The following is a 12,164-nucleotide window of genomic DNA, read 5'->3' as shown; positions in this document are numbered from 1 at the left end:
AGGCCCTTTGACTTCCAGACAGAACCATCTGCTTGAAGCATAAATGGTGAGTTTGCTGTATAAGTAGAAGGCTTGCGCTGCAGGTGTGACACTGATGTTACATGATACTGCACAGTGACACGTGCAGCCTTGCTCTTTGAATGGTCAGAGCTCCCCATTATGATGAGCTGTTTGCCTCTCCCTCATGCTAAAAAGAAATGCAAACCTCAAAGGATGGCAGCCCATAACAGAGCACTAAAGACTATGCTAAGAGAGCAATGTGAGCAGCACAAAGGCTGGCAGCACATAAAGCTATGCTGAACTCAGTGAGTTTTATTTTCCACTTGTGGAACATGGGCATCACTGGCTGGGTCGGCATTTATTGCTATCCCTGCTTGCCTTGAGTCGGTGGTGGTGAACTATCTTCTTGACCCTCTGCAGTCCATGTATTGTAGGTAAATCCACGTGCAATAAAGGAGAAAATTCCAGGATTTTGACTCAGTGCATTAAGAAAGCAATGTGGAGTATTCAGAGTTTAGCAGTTGGGCCTTTGTGATAGGGTTAGTGATAGTCAGTATTAAGAAAACAAACTAAGAGCTATTCTCTCCATTGCATGCTGTGAAGATGCTTGTATCCCTTCATGCAAAGTGACCAAGCAAAATCATGCAAGGCATAGGTGTCCCTAAGTTTCAAAGTAAAGTGTCGAAGGGCTAAAGTGATTGTGAGTTGGATCAAAGCAGATATGATAATGTGATGATGCTGGTGGTTTGCCACTGCGAGGACATAGTGTTGAGGAGGATGGTGGCCGTGGAGTATTCTTGAAAAACCACTTGCTTAATTACTCTTCTTCAAGCTTAGTTGATTAAAAAGTAGATTGTTTTTATAAATTCGACAGAGTATTTGTTTTGTTTTTATTATGCTACGAGCGAAATTAGCCAGACACATGATTGTTCCCAATGAAGAACTTTAAAAAATCTGAGAAAGGCGTACTGAATTTTACAGTCCCCCATGTAATTTTTGTGAAGGCAGTGACCCTTCTGTACATCTTCTGATTTATTTGTAAGTTTATGGGGCAGGCAGGGAGTAAAGTTAAAGATGCTGAAAATTAGGTTTTCAGATGGTAAATATACCACTTACCAGAGAACTAGCTAATGGAGAGGGGGAAGACACTTACTTCAATTTTAAATCTGTGCCAAGTTACTTGATTTCATTTGGGAAGCAGCTACAAAAAATGAAATGTAATAGAGAGTAATAATAGCATACTGAAAAAATTTCTTCAATATACTATTGAGATTCTAAAACAGCTCAAGCAGTTACCTCAAAAACAATGCTGAAGATTTTTGATAATAAAATGTGAGGCTGGATGAACACAGCAGGCCAAGCAGCATCTCAGGAGCACAAAAGCTGACGTTTCGGGCCTAGACCCTTCAGTCTAGGCCCGAAACGTCAGCTTTTGTGCTCCTGAGATGCTGCTTGGCCTGCTGTGTTCATCCAGCCTCACATTTTATTATCTTGGAATTCTCCAGCATCTGCAGTTCCCATTATCTCTGAAGATTTTTGATATGTGTTGCATTTTTATTGGACAAAGGTAATTAACCTTGATTTAAAGTATTTGTATTATAGGGCCTAAAGGGATCAAAGGATATGAGGAAATGCGGGAACAGGCTATTGAGTTGGATGATCAGCCGTGAAAATGAATGGTGGAACAGGCTCCAAGGGTCAAGTAACTTACTCCTACTCCTAATTTCTACCTTTGTACGTCTCCTTGGGTGAAAAATGGGGCAAAGAAAATCAACTCTCACACTTGTCCAATATCTCGTAATTCCTGCTGGAAAATTCTTGGGTAGAATTGTATCACCTTAGTTGCTACCAGAATGGCAGGACCATTTTCAGTTTGGGCATCCGTCTGTCTGCACACCAAGCCTGACAGTTGCTTGTTACCAGCATAAGCCAGTTATTATCTCACTTCCAGACTCCCAAACCAATCAGGGACGGTAAGTACATAAGACCACATGATATAGGAACAGAAGTAAATCAGTTGGCTCATTGAACAGTGGAGCAAGCACAATGAGATGATGGCTGATGCAATTATCCTCAACTCCACGAACTGCTTTTCCCCCAAAATCCTTGATCCCCTTACTGATTAAGAACCTGCCTCTCTCAGCCTTGAATATACTCTGCAACTCAGGCTCGAAGGTGAGGAGATCTTGTCAGGCTGCACCAAGGCCTTTTGACTTTTCCTACAGGTGCTGCAGTGAGCTGTAAGAGGCACAACTCACTGACCAATATAACATTTAAAGTTTATGGTGTTCCCTGACGTTCATTTAACTGTAATTAGAATGGTTTACATAGAGATAAAGGGACAGTGTATATTAGAAACTTCAGTGTATATGATAATTACAAAGTCTGCAGATGGCACAGAATTTGGATGATTTGTAAACTGAGCTGGAAAATGTAGAAATCCAAAGGGAGGAGTGGGCAGATGAATTTCAATGAGACATGCACCGTTTTGGTGGGAAGAACATTGAAAAACAATAAAATAGGGGGTACAATTCAAAGGTAGGTGCAGGAACAGAGGGATCCAAGAGAATATGTGCACTGTTTATTGAAAGTGGCAGAACAGATACAGGGAACATCCTTGGCTTTATTAGTAAGGGATAAACTGAAAGAGCAAAGAGGGAATGTTGAACTTATAGAAGACACTTGTTAGTCCTCAGCTGGAGTATTGTCAGAGTTATACAGCATAGAAACAGACCCTTCACCCAGTCATGTCTATGTTGACCAACTATGTACAGTGTGGGTGCCACATTAAAAGGAAGGTTGTGAATACATTGGAGAGTGTGCAGAAATCGTTTAAAGAATGTTTCCAGAGATGAGGAACTTCAGTTATGAAGATAGATTAAAGAAACTGATGAGAGGAAGGCCAAGAGGAGAACTGATAGAGGTTTTCAAAATCATGGGTGGGCCGGATGGACTGGATATTAGAGAAACTGTTCCTCTTATAAAAGAAACAAGATGCCATAAGGTCTTAGCGAAAATCTGTAGCTCAGGCTGTGGATGCAGGTGTTCGTTAGCTCACCGAGCCAAGTGTTCTGTACTTTAGAGACATTTTGTTATCTTTCGAGGCAACTTCATCAATGCAGCCTCTAATTGAAGCATTGGTGTTCTGCCTCCTTCCGGATTTATATGATCCTCTGGTGTGATGGTCTTGTTGCTTCCAGTTCTGTTGTTTTAGCAGCAGTCTGTATACAGGGTCTATTTCTATGTGTTTGTTAATAGAGTCCCATGTTGAAAACCAGGCTTCCAGAAGTTACTTTGCATGTCTGGTTGTTTGCTTGACCCAGTATGGTCACTTTGTCCCAGTCAAACTGATGCCCCTATTGTCTGTCTGTATCTAGACAAGTGAATATTGGTCATGTCTTTTCACTGCCAGCTATTGTTCATGTATCCTGACCATCAATTTTCTCCCTTTTTTTCCAACGTAATGTTTATTACACTTGCTGGATGGTATTCTGTGTATCATGTTGGAATTGTTTACTGTTGGTATGGGATCTTTATTCTTTGTTAACACTTGGCAGAGTGTTGTTGTAGGTTTGTGTGCGGTCATGATCTTAAGTGGTCTTAAGAGTCTGGTAGTCATTTCTGACATATTTTTGATGTAGAATGGCTTTCTTCCGTTGTACCGTGTCCTTTGACTGTTATTTTTTTCATAGGCATTTGCAGACAAAATTTTTTGAGTATCCATTGTGGGTGAAAACTTTAGACCATAAGACGATAAGACATAGGAGTGGAAGTAAGGCCATTCGGCGCATCAAGTCCACTCCACCATTTAAATCATGGCTGATGGGCATTTCAACTCCACTTCCCTGCACTCTCCCCGTAGCCCTTGATTTCTTGTGAGATCAAGAATTTATCGATCTCTGCCTTGAAGGCATCTAACGTCCCAGCCTCCACTGCACTCCGTGGCAATGAATTCCACAAGCCCACCACTCTCTGGCTGAAGAAATGTTTCCTCATTTCCGTTTTAAATTTACCCCCTCTAATTCTAAGGCTGTGCCCACGGGTCCTAGTCTCCCTGCCTAACGGAAACAACTTCCTAGCGTCCACCCCTTCTAAGCCATACATTATCTTGTAAATTTCTATTGGATCTCCCCTCAACCTTCTAAACTCTAATGAGTACAATCCCAGGATCCTGAGCCATTCATCATATGTTAAACCTACCATTCCAGGGATCATCCTTGTGAATCTCCGCTGGACACGCTCCAGGGCTAGTATGTCCTTCCTGAGGTGTGGGGCCCAAAATTGGACACTGTATTCTAAATGGGTCCTAACTAGAGCTTTATAAAGTTTCAGAAGCACATCACTGCTTTTATGTTCCAACCCTCTTGAGATAAACAATAACATTACATTTGCTTTCTTAATCACGGACTCTACCCGCAAGTTAACTTGTAGAGAATCCTGGACCAACACTCCCAGATCTCTTTGTACTTCTGCTTTATGAATTTTCTCACCATTTAGAAAATAGTCCATGCCTGCATTCTTTTTACCAAAGTGCAAAACCTCACATTTATTCGCATTGAATTTCATCAGCCATTTCCTGGACCACTCTCCTAAACTGTCTAAATCTTTCTGGAGCTTCCTCACCTCCTCAGTGCTACCTGCCTGTCCACCAATCTTCGTATCATCGGCAAACTTCGCCAGAATGCCCCTAGTCCCTTCGTCCAGATCGCTAATATATAAGGTGCACAGCTATGGCCCCACACTGAACCCTGCGGGACACCACTTGTCACCGGTTGTCATTCCGAAAAAGAGCCTTTTATCCCAACTCTCTGCCTTCTGTCAGACAGCCAATCCTGAATCCAAGCCAGTAGCTCACCTCAAACAACATGGGCCCACACCTTGCTCAGCAGCCTTCCATGAGACACCATATCAAAGGCCTGTTGGAAGTCTAGATAGATAACATCTACTGGGTTTCCCTGGTCTAACATACTTGTTACCTCTTCAAAGAATTCTAACAGGTTTGTCAGGCACGACATCCCCTTACTAAATCCATGCTGACTTGTTCTAATCTGACCGTGCACTTCCAGGAATTTAGAAATCTCATCCTTGACAATGGATTCAAGAATTTTACCAACTACCGAGGTTAGGCTAATCGGCCTATAATTTTCCATCTTTTGCCTTGATCTTTTCTTAAACAAGGGGGTTACAACAGCAATTTTCCAACCATCTGGGACTTTCCCTGACTCCAGTGACTTTTGAAAGATCACAACCAAAGCCTCTGCTATTTCCTCAGCCACCTCCCTCAGAACTCTAGGATGTAGCCCATCGGGGCCAGGAAATTTATCAATTTTTATACTTTTTAGCTTTTCTAGCACTTTCTCTTTTGTAATGCCTGCCGTACTCAACGCTGCCCCCTGACTCTCCCTAATTGTTGGCATACTACTCATGTCTTCCACTGTGAAGACTGATGCAAAATACTTATTAAGTTCTTCAGCTATTTCCTTATCTCCCATCACTAGCCTTCCAGCATCAATTTGGAGTGGCCCAATGTCTACTTTTGCCTCTCGTTTGTTTCTTATGTATTGAAAGAAGCTTTTACTATCATTTCTAATATTACTAGCTAGCCTACCTTCATATTTGATCCTCTCCATCCTTATTGCTCTCTTTGTTATCCTCTGTTTGTTTTTGTAGCCTTCCCAATCTTTTGATTTCCTAGTGCTCTTGGCAACTTTATCGGCTGTCTCTTTTTCTTTGTGTCCGTGTTCCTCTTCCATTCTCTGGAGTTCTGGGGTGTTGCAGTGTGACACGGCTTGTTTAGAGAGTGTCTTAATGCAGCTCTGTTTGTGTATGGTGAGACAGTTACTATTGAAGTTAAGGATTTGGTCCGTGTGTGTGGCCTTCCTGTACACTCAGGTCCGGAATTCCCTGTTAGTCAACCTCTCTATCATTACATCTAATAACTGGAATAGTTTATTGTTTTGTTGCTCTATCGTGAAATTTATGTTTGCGAAGATGCTGTTGGCAAGTTGGTGGGTTTCTTCTACTTTTGTGTGTTTGATTATTACAAATGTGTTGTCCATGTATCTTGCCCACAGTTTCAGTTAGATTATAGGAAGGACTTGTGTTCCAATCTCTGCAACACTGCTTCTTCATTGAGACCTGTGATGGGTGATCCCATCAGTGTGCTGTTGATCTGTTTGTATATCTGTCCGTTGAACATGAAGTGCGTTGTAAGGCATAAATGTAGCAGTTTCAGTAAGCTGTCCTTGCTGATGTTGTTGCCGGTGTTCAGAGTCAGTACTCCCCGTCTGTCTAATAGTGTCACTTGTGTCTCTCTAACTAACGGTATGTCAAAGGACATAACATCGAAGGAAATCATGATTTTGTCCCTGTCGATTTTTTTTGTGCCCTTGAGCTGTGTGAGAAATTCTTGGGCCAAATAGATTGTGTGGAAATCCACTAATCAGGTGTTTGAATCTCCATTGTAATTCTCTCACTAGCTTGTGTATAGGTGTGCCCGGTAAGGTGACTATTGGTCTGAGTGGAATTCTGGGTTTGTGTATCTTGGGGAGTCTGTAGAAGTGGGGGTTATTTGAACCATCTAGTTTCATTCTGATGTATTCAGTGTTGGTGATCTCTCCTGCATGTTTAAGTATCTTTGTCTTGTTCCCTTGCTGTGCTGTGGGGTCTGCCGCCACCTGTTGGTATGCAGTTGTAGCTGCGAGCACCAACTACATACCAACAGGTGTTACAGCATGTCACAGCACTATTTACATCCATTGACATACATATGGTATGTCAGAGAGACACAAGTGACATTATTAGACAGACCAGGAGCGCCGACTCTGAACACCGGTAACAACATCAGCAAGGACAGCTTACTGAAACTACTAGATTTATGCCTTTCAATGCACTTCATGTTCAACGGACAGATATACAAACAGATCAACAGCATACTGATGGGATCACCCATCTCAGGTCTCATCGCAGAAGCAGTGATGCAGAGAATGAAACACAAGTCCTTCCTATAATATAACCGAAACTATGGGCAAGATATGTGGAAGACACACTCGTATTAATCAAGCATACAAATGTAGAAGAAACCCACCAACTTGCCAACAGCATCTTCGCAAACATAAATTTCACTATAGAGGAAGAAAACAATAAACAGCGCCCATTCTTAAAAGTAATGATGGGGAGGCTGCCTAACAGGGAATTCCGGACCTGAGTATACACACATGGACCAAATCCTTAACTTCAATAGCAACTGTCTCACCATACACAAACAGAGCTGCATCAAGATGCTCTTTAAATGAGCCGCGTCACACTGCAACACCCCAGAACTCCAGAGAATGGAAGAGGAACACCAACACAAAGTTTTCACCCACAATGGATACTCAAGAAGTTTTGTCTGCAGATGCCTATGAAACAAACAACAGCCAGAGGACACGGTACAACAGAAGACACTAGCCACTCTACAGCAAAAATATATCAGAAATGACTACCAGACTCGTAAGACCATGACTGCACACAAATCTACAACAACGCTCAGCCAAATGTTATCAAAGAATAAAGGCCCCATACTGACAGTGAACAAGATCAACATGACATGCCGGATACCATGGAGCAAATACAATAAACATTACGTTGGACGAAAAGGGAGGAAACTGACGACCAGGATACACGAACACCAGCTGGCAGTAAAAAGACACAACCAATATTCACTGGTCTCGATACAGACAGACAATAACGGCCATCAGTTTGACTGGGACAAAGTGACTGTACCAGGACAAGTGAACAACCAGACATGCAAAGCAAATTCTGGAAGCCTGGTTCTCAACATGGGACTCCATTAACAGCGCATAGACATAGACCCCATATACAGACCACTGCTAAGACAACAGACCTGCAAGACAAGACCATCACACCAGAGGATCATATATATCCAGAAGGAAGCAGAACACTAACGCTTCAATTAGAGATCATACTGATGATGCTGCCTAGAAGGTAAAGGAAACGTCTGCACTGCACAGAACAACCAATGGATAACTGCAAGACGGCATAGATGTAAAGTGATGTAGAAATGCAGCAAGTGAGGAAAAACACTTTCACTGAATACGTAGTTACGGTATGGTATGCACTGCCTGGAGGTATCTTGGAAGTAGGATTAATTGAGACATTCAAAAGGATATTCGATGATTGTATGGGTAAAAATAATGTGCAAGGTTATGTGCAAAAAGCAGGAGCATGGTACTAAGTAATCATGCTTTTTTTAAGAGCTGGTACAAACACGGTGTGCCAAATGGCCTCCTTGTGCATGTAACCTGTGATTATCTTTAGGAAGTGTACATCATGAAGCATCACCAATTTAATAGTTCAAGAAAAAAAATGAACAAGAACATCCTCAGTCTTTTGAGAAGTATTTATTGTAATCTGACGAACAATGACAAACAGTTCAGTAGTATATGATGCATGTCCAAGCAAAGACTAGACAATAAATAAACTTTCCATATTACAGGTACACTAACTGCATACGTTAAGGTGATAATTCCACCCCACAGTGTTTTTAACAAATTGGCAAACCTGTCAAGCTGAAATTCCTCTGTTTATATGTTTTTACAAAGTCTCTGAAGGGCTCCTGTGGCACAGCGGTGGTATCCCAATCTCTGATCCATGAGGCTTGGGTTTCAAATCTCACCTGCTACAGAGTTGTGTCATAATATCTCTGATCAGGCTGATTAGGAAAATATCTAATATAGTCTCCAAAATTAAAATAATGCATAGAGGAATTTCACCAAACATGACAAAAGTAATGTAATAAAAGATATTACGAAGACAATTTTTTGGACCATTTTAACAAAGTTTTGAGAAGATTTGTAGCTCAGGTTGAGGTTCTGGATGTGAGTTTGCTCGCTGAGCTGGAAGGTTTGTTTTCAGACATTTTGTTACCATTCTAGGTAACATCAGTGAGCCTCCGACGAAGCGCTGGTGTTATGTCCCGCTTTCTGTTTATCTGGTTAGGTTTCCTTGGGTTGGTGATGTCATTTCCTGCGTTGGTGATGTCATTTCCTGTTCTTTTTCTCAGGGGATGGTAGATTGATTTGGAGCCAATGTGTTTGTTGATGGAGTTCCGGTTGGAATGCCATGCTTCTAGGAATTCTCGTGCATGTCTCTGTTTGGCTTGTCCTAGGATGGATGTGTTGTCCCAATCAAAGTGGTGTCCTTCCTCATCTGTACGTAAGGATACGAGTGATAGTGGGTCATGTCGTTTTGTGGCTAGTTGATGTTCATGTATCCTGGTGGCTAGCTTTCTGCCAGTTTGTCCAATGTAGTGTTTGTCACAGTTCTTGCAAGGTATTTTGTAAATGACGTTCGTTTTGCTTGTTGTCTGTATAGGGTCTTTTAGGTTCATTAGCTGCTGTTTTAGTGTGTTGGTGGGTTTGTGGGCTACCCTGATGCCAAGAGGTCTGAGTAGTCTGGCAGTCATTTCGGAAATGTCTTTGATGTAGGGGAGAGTGGTTATGGTTTCTGAGCCCGTTTTGTCTGTTTGTTTGGGTTTATTGCTGAGGAATCGGCGGACTGTGTTCATAGGGTACCCATTCTTTTTGAATACGCTGTATAGGCGATTTTCTTCTGCTCTTCGTAGTTCCTCTGTGCTGCAGTGTGTGGTGGCTCGTTGGAATAATGTTCTAATGCAGCTTCGTTTGTGGGTGTTGGGATGGTTGCTCCTGTAGTTCAGTATTTGGTCCGTATGTGTTGTTTTCCTGTAGACGCTGGTTTGAAGTTCCCCATTGGCTGTTCGCTCTACTGTGACATCTAGGAATGGCAGTTTGTTGTTGTTTTCTTCCTCTTTTGTGAATGTTATGCCAGTAAAGGGTATTATTGATGGTCTTGAATGTTTCCTCTGATTTGTTTTGTTTAGTGATGACAAAGGTGTCATCCACATAGCGGACCCAAAGTTTGGGTTGGATGATTGGCAGAGCTGTTTGTTCGAGTCTCTGCATTACTGCCTCTGCTAAGAACCCTGATATCGGAGATCCCATGGGTGTACCGTTGGTTTGTCTGTAGGTTTTGTTATTGAAAGTGAAGTGGGTGGTGAGGTATAGGTCCACTAACTTGATGATGTTGTCCTTGCTGATGAGGTTGGTGGTGTCTGGTGTATGTGTCTTCTGTTCTTCTAACAGTGTAGTCAGTGTTTCTTTGGCCAGGTTTATGTTGATGGATGTGAACAGGGCTGTTACGTCAAAGGAGACCATTATTTCATCCTCTTCTATCTTGGTGTCTTTGGTGTTCAGAAATTCTTGGGTGGAGTGAATGGAGTGGCGGGAGTCTTCTACTAGGTGTTTTAGTCTTTGATGTAGTTCCTTGGCTAATCTGTAGGTTGGTGTTCCAGGTAGGGACACTATGGGTCTGAGGGGGGCTCCTGGTTTGTGAATTTTTGGTAATCCGTAGAAGCGTGGTGTGTTGCATCCATCTGGTTTCATTTTTTGGAAGTCCCTCTTGTTTAATTCTCCAGATTTTTGAAGTTTTTTGAGTAAGGCTGTGATTCGGTTCTCTAGTTGTGGGGTCGGGTCTATCGCCACCTGTTGGTAAGTGTCGGTATCTGCAAGCAGTGCATTCGCTTTCTCAGTGTAGTCTGTCGGTTTAAGATGACTGTCAAGAGCCCTTTGTCTGCAGGTAGGATAATGATGTTTTTATCTTTTTTGAGTCCTTTTAGGGCTTTCCTTTCTTGTGTATTGAGTGTGTTTTTCTTCCTTTTTCCTGCTTCGTGTTGGTGCGACTGTCTGTCTGATGGTTTGCTAGGTTTCTTCTGTGATTCCTCAGCAATAAACCCAAACAAACAGACAAAATGGGCTCAGAAACCATAACCACTCTCCCCTACATCAAAGACATGTCCGAAATGACTGCCAGACTACTCAGACCTCTTGGCATCAGGGTAGCCCACAAACCCAGCAACACACTAAAACAGCAGCTAATGAACTTAAAAGACCCTATACAGACGACAAATAAAACGAACATCATCTACAAAATACCTTGCAAGAACTGTGACAAACACTACATTGGACACACTGGCAGAAAGCTAGCCACCAGGATACATGAACATCAACTAGCCACAAAACGACATGACCCACTATCACTCGTATCCTTACGTACAGATGAGGAAGGACACCACTTTGATTGGGACAACACATCCATCCTAGGACAAGCCAAACAGAGACATGCACGAGAATTCCTAGAAGCATGGCATTCCAACCGGAACTCCATCAACAAACACATTGGCTCCAAATCAATCTACCATCCCCTGAGAAAAAGAACAGGAAATGACATCACCAATGCAGGAAATGACATCACCAACCCAAGGAAACATAACCAGATAAATAGAAAGCGGTACATAACACCAGCGCTGCGGCGGAGGCTCACATGATGTTATCTAGAATGGTGACGAAACATCTGAAAATGAACCTTCCCACTCAGCGAGCAAACTCTCACATCCAGAACATCAAAAGCAGTTAAGTAGTAGCGATTTTGAGAAATATGGTAGGATTGTCAGGAGGTAGGCATTAAAGTAGCGAGATAATAAGAACTGCAAATGCTGGAGAATCTGAGATAACAAGGTGTAGTGCTGCATGAACACAGCAGGCCAAGCAGCAGCTGAAGATGTGTTAATCCAGTTCTACACCTTGTTATCTCATAAAAGTAGCGAGTTTGGAGAGAAATGGCATAGAGAAACTCAGTCAAGTTGGTTGACAACAAAAAGTATTGTAAGTTTTTTTTATTGGTGTAAAAAAAAATCTAAATTCAATGCTCCTTTCAATTTTTTTTCTGCTATGGTTCTTCATTCCTCTCTTTATCACATTTGATACTGATTCGTATTGTTGTACTGTTTTGATGGCTATTAGTTGCTTTCTGATGCAATGTTGAAGTGGCAAGTTTTATAGAGAATTGAAGAAAAATATGCACTGGACTTTTGCCAATATCAGGTGGATCCAGGATAACTGGAGTGGTGGAAATAATTTATTTGCATCCAGTATTGTTATTTTGACAGAAGGGCTTTAAAATTCTTTCTTTGCACTCATTTGGTTCTCCTGTTTTGCTGTATACACTGCTCTACTGTTGTAGGTAAGCAAGGCCTGCAGTTCTCCGTTTTCTTCACTCCGTTCCAACATGATCTTTGGATACAAATG

At 42.0% G+C, this 12,164-nt stretch overlaps 1 long non-coding RNA gene across 2 annotated transcripts in view; it reads left to right on the top strand.

The window, feature by feature from the left end:
• LOC125456974 (uncharacterized) overlaps window positions 1–12,164 on the top strand; it is a 202,602-nt gene that overhangs the window by 83,448 nt on the left and 106,990 nt on the right. The window lies entirely within an intron of this gene.

This window comes from Stegostoma tigrinum, chromosome 1 (assembly GCF_030684315.1).
Source record: "Stegostoma tigrinum isolate sSteTig4 chromosome 1, sSteTig4.hap1, whole genome shotgun sequence".
Taxonomy (NCBI): domain Eukaryota; kingdom Metazoa; phylum Chordata; class Chondrichthyes; order Orectolobiformes; family Stegostomatidae; genus Stegostoma; species Stegostoma tigrinum.
The sequence above is the reverse complement of the archived record's forward strand: the minus strand, read 5'-3'. Positions and strand labels throughout refer to the sequence as shown.